At 46.3% G+C, this 15,528-nt stretch overlaps 1 pseudogene; it reads right to left on the bottom strand.

The window, feature by feature from the left end:
• Nucleotides 1-6,376: 6,376 nt before the first annotated feature.
• On the bottom strand, nt 6,377-9,512 carry LOC131402946 (granzyme H-like; annotated as a pseudogene).
• Between the last annotated feature and the right edge of the window lie 6,016 nt (nt 9,513-15,528).

Here is a 15,528-nt window from a genome sequence, read left to right as displayed (position 1 = left end):
TGGCCTTCAGAGACCCTGGGCAGAGAACCCAGTTGAACCGGCCCAGACTTCTGATGCACAGAACTATGAGATAATAAATGGGTTCTATTTTAAGTTGCTAAATTTGTGGTAATTTGTTACACAGCAATAGAAAATAAATACAGTATTAATCACAGATATCCACCTGAGAAAAAACGGACAACTTTTTAGGGTAGAACAAGATGGAGAAAAGGGAGGAGAAAAAGAAGACAACAATCACCTCACTTGGAGTGTGATCCCGAAGAAATGAAAATGATATCCTTTCTTTACTATTTTTGTCCTGTTTTTCTCTGTTTCAGGTGAATCTTCTCTTTTTCTTTTCCTTTTCTCCGTTTTCTCTCACACCTCCATTGAGATTTGGTATGTGAGATTGTACGTGTAGCCTGCGTGAGTGCGTGAAGAAGAGACAAGGGTTGATTGATTGGCTGGATTACCTTCTGAAGCAAACAAGCTCTCCCTCCTGCTTTAAGGTGTGGTCCTGCATTCTCTTCTGAGAGAAACCTTGGGGGGTCAGCACCCCAGTGAGGTGGGAGCTGTGAGCTATTGAGGGCCCCATGCAGTAGGAATGGGATAATGATGAGCAGATGATGTTTATCGAGCTCCTTTTCTGCATGAGGTACTGTTTCGAGTGCTTTATATGAATTTGTTCAATCCTATAACATCCCATGTGGTTGTAGTATTATTATCACTGATTTAAAGTTGAGAACACTGAGGCACAGCCAGGTTAAGGAACTTTTCCAACGTTGTTTTTAGGTGGTAGTGGAACCAGGATTCTCATTTCAGCTGTCTGGCTGTAGAGTGTGGACACTTAACCACTACCTGGAAGATCTTTATCCAAGTCAAAGTTTCTTTGGGGAAAACTTAGTATATCCCATGTATGCTTGTGAATGACAACCCTGAACCTTCTCTGCTCTACTAGCATGGTGACTGTCTTCTGGTCCCCTAGACTTGCCCTGATCTCAGGACAAGGATGGATCTCCTGCACTTCCTGGGGGTGGTGGTGAGGGGGAGTAGCCTTGAGTGATTTTCTTGTGTCAGGAGTATCCTTGAGCAGCGTTCTGCCTTACATTGGGAGAGAAAAGTCTCAGAAAGAAGGTTTTATAGCTTACTGGCCTCCATGAGTGGCTGGGCCAGGAAGGAGAAACATCAGGTCAAGGAATGAAGGAGAAGATGCTGAGGTGGTGGGTCTGAGGGTCATGGAAACTTGCCACTGCTTGGACCTACTTCCTGAGATTCTGAGGGAGGATGCTCCGGCTGCAGTCCAAGTGCAGACAACCAACTCTGCCCGGGCAAGCAGTCTAAGGAGATCTCTGCCCCATACCCCTAACCCAATAAGAAAACCCTCCTGCTGGTCCCAGAGTATGGTCCTCATCATTGGCTAGGAGACACCATGAGACTATAGATGTTTAGGACACTGTGGTGAAGAAGTAAAATGACAGCTGTCACCACCCAAGGACTTGGTGGGGTGGGGTGGGTGGATTTCTTCTTGTCACAACCTCAGGTCTAGTTGCATGAGTCTTCTCCCTGGTGACAAAACAACCACATCAAAACATCTCTTACAGCTCCAAGCTCTAGCTGTGACCCATTACATACAGGTTGCAAGTCTGAGGTCCGCAATTTCACTCGAGTCCACACTCGTCTGCCTTAGGAGATGAGTTTTATCACCATCCCCCTAAGCAGCCCCAAAGATTTCCTGGCTCACGATTGTGGAGAAGGCTGTGGGACTTCATGTCCTCACTGTTAAAACAGAGGATATTTTTTGTGTCTGACATTGCCAGTTTTCTGCCCCATATCCATCTCCCCTTCTTCCTCGCTGAAGAACCCCTATTTTGCTCAGAGTGGTAGTGTACCCAGTTAAACATACTCACCCTCGCAGACTCCTTTGCACATAGGTGTTTACATCTGACAGAATTCTAGCCCGTGAAAGTCATTAACCAGGGTTTCTAGGAGGGATTTTTCAAAGGGCATGTTCTATTTCTCCTTTTGTCCCTTCCTTTCATGCCTGGAGAAGGAGTCCTACTCATGACGTATGACTGTGGGATAATAACATTGGAGACGTCTCCCTCCCTCCCTCTCCCTTTTACTAGTCTGCTGTCTCCATCACAATGTCTTATTTCCAGTCTGCATTTTCTGCCTGTGGAATAGCTGCTGATGCTCCGATGAAGCCCTCTATTGGACACACCCTCCCACTGTGCCTTCCAGAGGAAGTCACCTAATGGGCATGAACCTGCAGAGAGCCGTGGACTAGGAGGAGACTGCACAGAGAGAGCGATGTGTCAGCAGTGAATCAACTGTACTCATGACACGTGACCAGAGAGAGGGGTCCCAAGCCACCGGACCTGGGACGTGTTTCAGACCCTGGAACTATGACATGACCCTAGTGTGAAGTTAGTCCCAAGAATGGCTAATAAAGTTAAATTCCCTGCCAGCTGAGATGTAGGTCAGGCACAAGTCACAATTACATGAATTTATAGAGAGTAACAGAGGTGATATAGTAAGAGAGGCTCCTCCCTTCAAACATTTGAGGCAGAGGAACAGGGGAAACACGGATCCATCTTTAGGAGACTGAGCCTGGTCCCTTAATCATGGGCTGACCCTGTAATTATTGTCCACACTGGGACGCTTGAGAGTAAGAAGGGGCACTGCTCACCAGGAAACTCATTTTGGACCGTGTGTGAGCAAGAAATATACTTTTATTGTGTCAGTCACTGAAACACTGAAGTTTATCAGTTAGAACAGTTAGGGTTATCTTCATGAAGACATGGACCAATTTACTTAAACCTACCTTTTTCTGACACGAAATATATTTTAAAATAAAATTATTTTAATAATTATAAAATTTAAAATATTGAAAAAATTAAAAACTAGAAAGAAGAAAAATGTCAGCCTTACTCTACCAGCAAACAGACCACTGATAACCAATGGATTTCCACCTATGATTTTTCTGTGTATATTTTTGTATAGACGTGATCACAATATATTTAGTTTTGAATCCTATAGTTTAAATTATTCAACATAAACATTTCCTTATTTTATTAAAAATCTATTATTGATTCTCGTTTTAGAGTCTCATTCATATTTAATAAATAGGTATTTAAGTTATATAAATAATATATGAAAGTTGTAGGAAAAAATAGGAAAATGGATACATAGGAAGAAAAAAAAAGCCTAAAAGAAAACTACGTATATGAGCAAAAATTTGATTGTAGTATATACTGCTCTGTAACCTGCTTTTGACCTAAAGATACCTGGTGAACATTCTCCCATTCACAAAATGTAATTCTATCTCATAACTTTAAGTTTCCATAGTGTTCAATCATGTGTAACTTTTTAAAAGCTCATCCTCAAATTAGTGCTGAACATTGGCATTGTTTCTATGATTTGACTTGTGTAACAAATCTATAAGGAATAACCTTGTTCGCTTTTCTCCGTGTGGTTGAAGGCTAGGGCAAAGACTCCTTTCCTCCTTTTTTTAGGACCTCTGTGTACCAGATGTGAAAATGCCATTTTCTCAATGTCCATACTGAATCTCAGTATTATCACTTTTGTAAATCCTTCCCAATCAGATAAGTAGAAAATTATTAATATTTTAATTTTGATTGATTAATTAGTGAGTTTTACCTTTTTCCAGATGTTTATTAGTCTTTTAAAATAACTTGCCCATTAATGTTTTTAGCTTAGTCTTCTAGAGCCATGGACAATGTAGATGTTAAGAGTTGCAGAATCCATAATGTGTATGTGCCATATTTTACCCTTTTCCTATTTTGGACATTAATACTGATTCCAGTGTGGGGTCTATTATTAAATAATGGTGTGATGAACTTCTTTATGAATAACACACACACATACACACACACACACACACGCACACTTTAGACCTCCTGTAGGAATCAGTCCTAGAAATAAAAATTACTGGATCAAGAGAGAGAATCAGATGTAAACCAACTTGGACACCATTTTAGGGAAACAGGTCCCATCAAGAGCAGCCCAGTCTTCCTGATACTACAGGCATTATACGGTAATAGTTTTTCTTCCTAATGTGCATCATCCTATGTCAAGTGTTCCCATCAGGTGTGAGGGGAACTGACCCACCAGGCACCGTCCCTCGAGGCCACATACCAGGGCCTCTGGCGGCGGATGTCCTTAGCCACTCTCTCGCTAGCTCTGGCTTACACCCTGGGGCTCCATGGAGCTCCTCATGGCTGACTCTCTGGAGTCTCTATTTCTTTAGTGTGACGGCTTCTCCTAAGAGGGTCCTTTTTTTGGGCCTGCCCGCTGGCATAGTGGTTAACGTTCCCATGCTCGGTTCCAGCAGCCGCTGGTTTACCAGTTCACATCCTGCACGGGGACCTACTCACTGCTCAACAAGCCATGCTGAGGCGGCGTCCCACATAGAATAGTTACAACCCTACAACTATGATACACAACCATGTACTGGGGCTTTGGTGAGAAAAATGAAAAAGAGGAAGATTGGCAACAGATGTTAGTGCAGGGCCAATCTTCCTCAAAAAAACCAAAACCAAAACCAAAACGAAAGCATGTCTTTTTTTTTTACTGCTGTACTGCTGTGACCTGAAATTGTCCCCTGGATCGTGCACCCTCTATCGTTCTCTTGCTCACCACCACACGTGCATTCAGCTCTTCTCTCACTGTGCTTCTGCTGGTGCTCTGAGCCCCAGGGACTTGGCAGATGGACAGTAGTGTGTGAAAAACTTTTGTTTGCTTTTCATCTTATTTCTCAGTGTACTGGATTTTGCTTTTCATAGGCATGTGATTTATTTGTTATTCTTTTCAATGAAGTTGCTTCTCTTTTCGATGTTGGTCACAGTTGTCTGTGTTTGTCTAGCTCTCCTGAATTTGTTGTGTTCTGTCACAGCCAACTCATTTTGGGGGTGTTTGAATGATACAAGATCCTAAAAGAAGGTCGTCTGGGTCACAGTGAATGTGAATGTCACATTTCACGTCTTGCCTTGAAATGTGGCATTTTGTGGGTTGGTGGACTGAGGTCCATGCCTTCTACATGTAAATAAACAAGATAATGCTGCCACCGTTGCCTCCTCCCTCCCGTTCTCCCCTCCGGACATGGAATCCACTGAGCACAGATTGGGAACCTCAGGACCTGTGGGTCTCCAAGTCCCTTCCAATTTCACACTGCCCTTCTGGAATCAAGAAGATCACCCATGTGAAACTGTAATGTGCAATAATGATAAAATACAGAGAATTTAATTATTTTCAAGACAAGATTTCCTGTGGATTCCAAATGCAGATCCATCTGCCAAACTGACCTGCCTGGTGGAAGGGGAGGAACCAGGGGAATTAGAGGAAATTTCCCTCATGTAAATGTCCCAATGTCAAGGACAGAGCCTGTTATGTGCCTGGCCCAAAGAGAGAGGTCAACAATTGATCTATTGATGGATGGCAAAGTGGTACTTTCTAGCCCAGCAGCTCTGGAGCCTTCGGGCTCATAAAGCTGCCATAACCCAGGTTGCCAGCAGGGGGAGTCAGGTCAGTCTGAAAGGGGCTGAGGCTGCTGAGTGACTCCACAGGCCTTGGTGGCTGAGGCCCTGGGGATACTGGTGGATGGAAGGCCTGAACTGTCTCTGCCCAGGTAGGAAGTAGATACTGGCTCCTCTGATAGGCATCAGGTGGGCTGAGAGCTCAGGTATGACAGGGACAAGCAATAGAGGAGAATTCACACGGGGCTTTGGGAACTCTGTTAGGGAGATGAGAGAGAGGCTGGCTCAAAAGAGGGTGGGCTGGAAGGGAAAGGAGCAGGTGGCCATGGCAGTCAGATGGAAAACAGGGGCTGGTGTGTGATGGTCAGCCAGGGAGGAAGGTTGACTGAACTCAGTGCTGGGCCCAGAGCAGGGCAGGGAATGTGACCCGAGTGCACCTGAGGGCCATCGAAGGAGCATCTGATCCTCCATCTAAACTGGAGATGGTCCTGGCTGTCCAGGCGGGGAGAAGCTGCCCCCACTGGAGAGAGAGGCCCTGGTTGTTACTCTACTTCCACTGCCTGGCTCCGTTCTCGGCTCAATTGTTGGAGGCTTGGTGATGGCAGTTGGCTTAGAGAAGGAAAGAAATTTCTAAGGCCCAGGGAGGGTCGTTTCTTGGGGGAGAAGGTTGTCCTTTTATACTGGGCAGCCTTTAGCCTCAGCCCTTGCAGAGGGCTAAGCACCACAGTGGTGTGACTGAGAAACTAGACAGCATGGGGTTTGAGGGGAAGGAGGCCTGAGGGAGAAAGGAGGAAGTACAGCCCACAGTTCACAGCAGAGGGCAGCCGGGAGCAGTGTTGCTGCATATTGAAAGTGGTTCCATGAATCAGTGGATTTCAGTCATATTCGCACTGGAGATCCATTTATTATGGCCCTGCCATCCCACTGCCCACCCCCATGGGATTCCTGCCTCTGCCCCAGAAAATATGGTCAACACAGAAGAAGGGCAGCCTCAGGCCTGCTGTTAGAGGCGCTTCATTGTTCTCTTTACCCAGGGCAGGAAGTGTGAGACCTTCGTGAAGACTCCTGGAGGGGTCCCATTACTTTGTCCACAGGAGAAAGTACCCTGGACCACGTTATTACAGAAGGGGGGGCCACCGGAGCCACCCTGTGGGCAGAGAGAAGAAGGACTGAGCTGGCCTCCTCTGGGTCCTGCCCTCTCCACCTCCTGGGGGTGGGTGGTCTCTGATAGGAGGCTGCGTGGAAGGTCAGGGCCAGGGCAGGACTTGTCACCTCCCTTATCCCAGGGCTCCAGCCTGACTCTGACTGTTCTTCGCAGCTCCACCCAGGCCAAGGCTTTCTCTCCAATCCTCAGGGAAATTTTAGTGAGAACTCTGCTGTGGGCTGACTGATCCTTCCTCACCCTGCACCCCTGATCTGCTCAGGGGAAAAACTAAAGACTGGATTCGTGGACCCAGGCTGCCCAAGCTCTCAGGCTGAGGCATGAAGATCTGGCCACTCCCATACCCCAGAGCTCCCCAAGGTCCTCTCTCCCAGGGTATCTCTAGGTTGATGGTGGAGACCTTACCTTGAAGCTGGTCTTCTTCTTCTGGGGGTCCCCTACACAGATCTGGGAGGCCCTGCTGTAATAGCGTTGGAAGCGGGATTCACACTCATGATCCTGCTGCCTGGTCAGCTCCCCCTCTGAAGAGTGGTTGCTACAGGGCCCATTGAGACTCTCCCCCAGCCAGCCACACTGCACACCTGTCTGGACCTCACCTGGGCCTTGCCCCTGGGCAGGCTGAAGGACCTCACAGCTGCAGTCTGCTTGGCCTTTCTCACCAGCTGACGGGAAGAGGCAAGAAAGTCCAGCTCAGCCAATGGCCTCCTGGGCCTGGACACCGCGATGGGGCTGCACTGTCTTCCCCCTCCCCTGAGCCACTTGGGACTAGTCAGGCGGCCAGTATGGGAAGGAAAGAAAGGACAGGTCACAGTGGGAGGGGAAACAATCTGGACCCAGGAGAGCAAGAGCAGCAGGGAGGTTTCCTTACCTTTAGTAATAAGATGTCGTTGGAGAAATTCTTATAGTCTGGGTGGGGGATGGCTCTTCTCACAGGGATGACCTGCTGGGTTCTCTCCTGCTCCTGGATGTTGTGGGACCCCAGGGTTACGTTGACTGAGCTGCACAGAAAGCAGAGTGGGAGTGTGGGGCGTGTGGAGTCAGGGGAGATCCAGCCTAAGAACCATGAAGCCCTGGTGACAGCCAAGGCAGGGCAAGGCTGCAGCTAGGGAAATTGAGGCTACAGGAGGGCTGGGCGCTGAGTGTCTCTGTGCCCTGTTCTTCTCAATGACACTGAGGTTAGGGCTTCTGGAAAATTTCTCTTGGCCTCAGTCAATATTGTGAAAATACTCTGAGTTTGCATTTTGACCCTAAAGCAGGCTTTCATCCTCCACAGCTGCCCTCTTGGCCAGTGTGGTCTCTCAACTGGGCCACTAGCTCTCACCTCTGACCTCTCACCCCAAAGCTTACCTGTCCTATTTGTCACATTCCATCCCCCAGTCGTGCTCTCAGCTAGCTCCTCTGATGAGCTCTCGTGACCTTGAGTTACCAGGAGCCAGGGGAGCTCCCCTGGGCTGCACGCCTGGACAGAGGACAGGGTCTCTGTGGGGGTCTCAGGAGGTGTCAGTTGTCTGTGGCCCCTCAACTTCCCCAACAGTGAGCAGGTGTCAGAACCAAGTCCTTTCACGGGAGGACACCGCCACACCTGTTCTTTCTCTCCTTAACCAGAAACTGAACAAACGCCATGTAGGGGCTGGAATGGGGCTTGGCCTCATGTCCCTGATGATGTCCTCTGAAAGAAAGACTGGAAGATGGGCTTTCTGGGAGCGGCCGTGGACTAGAGGGAAGGTTTCGAAAGGTGGTGATTGAGGGTAGGGTCTACAGTGCCCTGCAGACTCTGGAGTAGAGAGCTCCCGGGTTCTCCTTGCAGCAGAATAACCTTCTCTGAACATGAAGCCTCAGAACCCCTGTGAGAAAAGGGGGGACAGTGCTTGTTCTCCACGTCCTACTTCAGACAAAGTATGGAGGAGTTAAACTCTCTCTTCATGATGGTGAAGCCCTAGGGATCCTGGACGGGGCTCCCCTGACGCCTTCTGTCTCAGTGAGTCTCCTGACCCCTCTGAGCCTCTGCTAACACTGTGATTGGTGCCTTGTTCTAATAATCTGTCCGTGAGCCTATGGAGTTGGATTTTCTAAAATCATCACGTCCTAGCGTCTAACCCATCCTAGGATCTCAGTAACCATTTTTGGCTGTGTGAATGAATGGCCTTCACTCAGCTTTAGGCTGAGGTTTGGTGGGGATAGTGCTGGTGGGACTGGAGGCCACAGGGATGGGGGAGGGCACTGTGTGGAACAGCCAAGGGTCTGGGAATGCAGGGGGAGGTGGGGCTGAAAATGGGCTGCTCAGGCCTGCTGCAGAGCCAAGGCCACAGGGGAGCCCTGGGTGCAGTCATCCAGCCCCTTCTGAGATCATCTGCACCCTGGGCTCCTCTCCTGGGCAGGAGTGAGGGGGTGGAGGGCACCGAGAAACGTAACTGGTTGTTAATCTGGGTCCAGAGGTAACTCCCAATACTGTAGCCCGTTCCTCTGAGCTGCCCTTTCCTGGGTTGGAGTGAGGAATTCTAATTTCTTGTCTTTTGTAGCTTTACATCCTCTGCCAAATGCCTTTCTATGAGCAACCCACTTTCCAGATGATAAGAGAGGCTCACACCTACTAAATCGTTTAGTGAACACCCTTCCTTCTGGCCATCCTTGTTGAGTGTCTATGCAGCTATGGACTTGTTAGTCTAGGTTTAGCATGAGAGCTGGGATCTAAAAAGTTCTTGGGCTAAAACTGAGTAAAATCGCTGACTCTGCAGGGCAGAAGGGTCAGGAGTACAGAAGGTTTTGTGAGATGGGCTGACGCCTCTGGAGTGGGGATGGTCACTCACCTGTCCCAGCCTTGGGGGGCAGAAGAAGGCCAACAAGAGCAGGGGTGGCTGCATATTCCCTGAAGGTCTGCCCAGGTCAGAGCTGCTGGTGTTTCTTCCTTCCAGACACATGGACCCCGAGGGGTAGACAGGAGGGGTGGCTCAGGACCTCAGAGACCTCCTAGACCTGTGCTCCTCTGGGTTTCCTGTGCCATCATGCAAGGTGGTTTGTCGACATTCCCTGGCTCGGGATAAGTGACAGTAGCACTGTCACCACACTTGTGCTCCCAGTACTGAGTCACAAGGTGAAAGCAAGAAGAAAGAACAAGAATGTGAAGCCTTTGCTGCAGCCAGCAGAGAAGCTGGAACACAGAAGAATCAAGAATGTCTCCATTTCTCAGCTCTTGGCTCTTTTCCATCCCGAAGAAGTCATGAATGATTATTTAGCAAGCTGGTCTGGGGAGATGAGCAACATGGCTCCTGCCCCTGAGAAGCTGGCGGTTGGCTGGAGTAACCTGAGAATCTGTGGTTAGAGTACAGGATCATAAGGGCCGTGGTGGGGGTTCTGATTGGTGGTGGGAGATAGAGGCTGGACCTGCCTTAGGGGCATGTGCGGCTCCACACATCCGAACACCCCTAATGATAACCCCACTTCCTATCTGACCACCAGTCCAGCCTCGTATTTTTGGAATATTTGGAATCCCCTCTTTAAGTGTACATATTCTGCGAAAAAGAGAGCTTCTCTTATCCCACCATTTTGAATAAAGTCCTAGACTTGATATTCATTGGACCAAAACAAACTCTCATTGAGTCCATCACAGTTCAGTGGCCTGATTGGTTTATGCTTGGGTCATTTAGCATTCCTGGAGATGTTGATCAGCCAGTAGTGGGTCCCTGCGCCCCAGCAACCTGAGTCTTATGATGATAGGTCCAAGAATATCTTCATTTTCTTGGCTCTCTTTTGACCATCAGGATGATCATTTACTGAGGCCCCTTTCTGTGTGAGACTTAGGGGTATTGAGATGAGTTTCCTTGCTTCTGGACGAGAGGACAAAAGCCTCAGTGATCAGACAAGGGTGGTGAGGGCCCTGGTTAGAGGCATGGACAGAATAGTGTGGGAGTAATGTTGAAGAGGACTTGTTCCAGCTAGTAAAGAACTGAGTGGTTCAAAACAACAGTGACGGTGATTTCACCCATGAATCTGCATTTTGGTCCGGGTTTAGTGTGGATAGCTCCCTGCTGCTCCCCTTGGTGTCAGGGGAGGCTTGACGCCTGGAGGCCGGGATCACCTGAAGGCTCGCTCACACACGCCCGGTGGTTGGTGCTGGCTGTCCCCTAGGCACGTCAGTTCCTCTCCATGGGGGCCTCTCAAGTAGTCTTGCGCACGGGATTCCTCGCCACAGGATGGTTTGCTTTCTCAGAGTGAGCACCTGCTGGAAAGTGAGCCAGGCAGAAGCTGTGTTCTTTTTATTACGTAGACTTTGAAGTCATATGGCATCCATTCTACCATCTTCCACTGCTTGAGCCAACAAAAACCCCCAACCAGATTAAAAAGGAAAGGGTGTAGACCTCGCCTCTCAGTGGGAGGAGTGTGAAGTCCTATAAGAAGAGCCTGTGGGATGGGAGATACACAGGGGCAGTCATAGCAAGGCACAGTCGGCCACACTGCTTTAGGTGCGTGTAGAGTTGGTCAGAGGAGTTGAAACCACTGATCTCTCTAAGCCTGGGTCATAGCCTTTGATCATTTGGAGTCTGCTCTGTCCACACCACGTGTCCTGAGAATGGAAGAGGACTGATTTTCCCCAAAGTTATTCTCCTTAGTGAATTACTGATACCACGTGGTGTGGGAACAGATGCCAGGGAGCCAAAGCAGTGTTCTCACAGCACTGCCCAGAGAGCCACATTTCTGATGTCCCAGTACCATTTGCTGAACGAGTTATCCTGATCACCTCCCCATAATGGAAAAAGAGGAGAGAGTTGTGGAATTGAATACATTGTTTGTTCTATACATCTTGTTCCCAATTCTCTTAAAAAGTGATAGAGCCTTAGTTAAAGAGACTGAGCACAGTGTCAGTGGTGACTCTTGCAGGGAAGCCACAGTGAGCCAGAGCAAGGAGTCCCAGCCATGCCTGTGCGGGGTGAGGAAGGTGCCCAGGCCAGGCCTCCCTCCTGTGTGGACACTCTGCTCACCTCACATTGGCTCGAAACCCTGCACTGGGCAGTGCTGCTTGGGGTGTCCGAATACAAGTGAGGTGAGGATGGCAGCCCAGTGCAGGGAGCTGATGCCCAAGTGGGGTGAGGAGGGTGTTCAGACAAGGGGCTGGCCTAGTAGGTGGTAGCAGAGCTCAAGTGGGGGACAGCGGCCTCTACAGGGGTGCAGTCTGATGCAGTTTGTCAGAGCTGCCTGATTAGGGTGAGGTGGGCATTGGCATGAAGGGTGTGCCGGTGTGGAATGCCAGAGCCTGTGTGGGGGAAGGAGGGGACCCACTTAGGGGAAGACGAGGACGTGGGAGATTTGTTATATAAATCTCTGTGGGGATTAATCAAATAAATAAACATATTAAGGCTAATGATCAGATGTCTAAAGATTAGATGATATTGATGTTGATTTCTAGGGTTTGATGGTAGGTTTGTGGTTATGTAAGAGCATCCTTGTTTGTAGGAATTACACACTGAAGTGTTTGGGAAGTGATGGAGCACCAGGTCAGTAACTTGACTCTCAAATGGCTCAGGAAACAAAAGTATTCTTTGTATTGTACCTGCAACTTTTCTGTAAGCTCGAAGTTGTTTTAAAATTAGAAGGAAATCCACAGCTTTCACATAAACAACCAACCATAAGTTTGAAGACGTAATTGAAAAGAAAGTCTGTTATAGTAGCAACAAAAAACACAAAATGCTAGGAAAATCTTAACCAAAGTTGTGAAAAACCTATTTGAGGAAGACTTTTAAATACTCCTGAAAACACAAAAATAGACTTGAGAAATAGATGATCGTCTTAGTTCTCAGATAGGATGGATCTACACCAACAAGGTATAATTTCTCCCCAAACTAATATATAAGTTTAGTGTGATTCTAATAAGAAAACCAAATCTCTTCCTAGTGTTACACAAGTTCTAGACAATTTCTAAAATATATGTGGCAAATAAGCAAGCAAGATTAGCTAGGAAAATTATGTCAAAAAGGAAAAAGACTAGTAAGGGAGAGGAGTGGTCTTATCAGATATAAAGACATCTTATAAAACTTCTTTCCTGAAAACAGTGTGACACTGACTCAGGAATAGACAGAGAGAACAGTGAAACAGAGCAGAAAATCCAGAACATTCCGAAGTACACATGGAAATGTTGTTTATAATCAGGAGGACTTTCAAATCATTGTGGAAATGATGGACTTTTTAACAAATGATGTTGGAACGAATGCATAGTGATTTGTTAAGAGATTAAGTTGGAGGCCGGCCCGGTGGCACAAGCGGTAATGTGCGCTCGCTCTGCTGCGGCAGCCCGGGTTTGCCGGTTTGGATCCCGGGTGTGTACCGACGCACCGTTTGTTAGGTCATGCTGTGGCGGCATCCCATATAAAGTGGAGGAAGATGGGCATGGATGTTAGCTCAGGGCCGGTCTTCCTCAGCAAAAAAAAGAGGAGGATTGGCAGGTGTTAGCTCAGGGCTGATCTTCCTCACAAAAACAAAAAGAGATTAAGTTGTAGTCATATTTTTGATAAACCATCAGAATAAACTTCAAATAGATAAGAGACTCAAATATACAAAATAATACCATGCATGCACCAGAAATTAACATGGGCAAATTCCTTTATAAAAGGAATTCCTTTAGAAAGAGGAAAGCCTTATTAGCAAGGACTCTAAATCCAGAAACATGAAGAGAAAAGATTGATAAATGAGCTTTCATATGTAAAAAAATAATTTTTAAAAGTTTGTATGTCAAAAACAGTGTAAGCAAATTCAAAATACAGACAGCAAACTTGAAAAAAACTATTGCAACATATATCACAATTAAAGAGCTAATCTGGGAGAAGGTCAAATACCGTATGATCTCACTTATTAAGTAGTAGATAATAACAACAACAAACACATAGAGACAGAGATTGGATTGGTGGTTACCAGAGGGAAAGGCAGGGGAAGGACAAAAGGGATAATTAGGCATGTGTGTGGTGATGGATTGTAATTAATATTTGGGTGGTGAGCATGAGAACATGATGTAATCCATGCAGAAAGTATAATGATGTACACCTGAAATTTATATGATGTTATAAACCAATGTTACTGCAATAAACAAACAAACAAACAAAAAGAGCTAATCTATCTAATATATAAAGAACTCTGAAAATCCAGAAGAAAAAGAACAAAAACCTGATAGAATAATAGGTGAAAGACCTGATAGTTCACAGTAAAATACATTTAAAAAATAATGGAACAAGTTCACTCATATTAAGAGAAATGGAAATAAAATAGGGAAAAATGGAAATAAAAATTCTACTGAGACACTCTGTCTGATCTCACAGGTGGCCAAAAATGCTAAAGTGAAGCAGCACACTCCATGGGCAAGGCTAATTTCTTTTGATTGGTGTTGCACGATATATCTTTTTTTTCCTGCTATTTTACTTTCATCATATCCATGTCTTTAGATTTAGGAGTGTCTCTTATAAACAGCACAAAATTGAGTTTTGCATTTTTTTCCAGACTGACAATCTCTGCCCTTTAGTTGGTGTGTTTAATCTGCTTACATTTAATGCAACTACTGATAGGGTTCAGTTGAAGAATATCATATTGCTATCTGATTGGCTTTTAGTCATATCTCTGTGTATTATTGTAATGGTTACTCTAGGATTACAATACGCCTCCTTCACGTATCACAGTCTACTTTGAATTAATGTTATACCACTTCATATAAGAGCTTTGTAATGATGTATTTCCATTTATCCTCCCTCCCAGCCTTTGAGTTATTTTTGTCATACATTTTACTAAAATATGCCACAAATCCTAAAGCATTTTTGTCTTAGTCATTAATCTTTGAAATAAATCTACGTGAAGTCTTTCAAATTTAGTCACATTTGACATTTTTCTTTTTCTTTTCTCCTTCCTGCCGACAGTGGGGATCGTCTCTTTTCAGCCTGCAGAACTTCTTTTAGTATTTCTTGCCGTGCAGGTCAGATGGCAACAAATTTTCTTACCTTTGTTTTTCTGAAAACATCTTTATTTTGCCTTCATTTTTGAACAGTATTTTCACTGGACATAGAATTCCAGAAATAGGTTGCTTATTTCTTTTTTACTTTCAACCATTTACTAATGTCATGTCACTGTCTTCTGACTTCCACTATTTCTATTCTTTTTTTTTTTTTTGTGAGGAAGATCAGCCCTGAGCTAACATCCATGCTAATCCTCCTCTTTTTGCTGAGGAAGACTGGTCGTGAGCTAACATGCGTGCCCATCTTCCTCCACTTTATATGGGACACTGTCACGGCATGGCCTGACAAGTAGTGTGTCAGTGCGTGTTCGGGATCCAAACCCAGGCTGCCAGCAGCGGAAAGTGCACACTTAACCACTAAGCAACGGGGCCGGCCCCCCGACTTCTACTATTTCTGATGGGAGCTCATTGTTGTTCTTGTTGTTGTTTCTCCCAAAATAATATTTTCCTCTCTGTCTACTTGTAGCTTTTTCTCTTTCTTTTTGGTTTTCACTACTTTCACTATTATGTGCTTAGATGTGGCCGTCTTTGTCCTCCCTGAGGTTCACTGAGCTTCCTGAATCTGTGGATGAGGAATGTAATCTAGCAATAGGCCTATGATAAAAAGGAACCCGTTGCTGCGCTTGTTTTATGGTGAAATATGTTTGCTGGTCAAAAGCTGTGTTGTGTGGGATACACAGACAGGAAATAAACCCTGTGAGTTCTGTAAGTTCACAAAGATGGGGCCCAGCAGAAGTGTGGTGGTGGGCAGGAAGGGCAGAGCCATCCCAAGACACGTTCCCAAAACAGATTAGCAAGATCTCGCAGTCTTCTGGGCGTCTCTCCCCCAGGAGCTGGCTTGGCAATTCTCTCCCCGACATCCTGGGACCTGACTCTTCTTGTGGGGCTGGAAGGAAGGAGGCGGTGAG

This window comes from Diceros bicornis, unplaced genomic scaffold (genome assembly GCF_020826845.1).
Source record: "Diceros bicornis minor isolate mBicDic1 unplaced genomic scaffold, mDicBic1.mat.cur scaffold_376_ctg1, whole genome shotgun sequence".
Classification (NCBI taxonomy): domain Eukaryota; kingdom Metazoa; phylum Chordata; class Mammalia; order Perissodactyla; family Rhinocerotidae; genus Diceros; species Diceros bicornis.
This window is presented reverse-complemented; position numbering and strand designations above follow the sequence as displayed.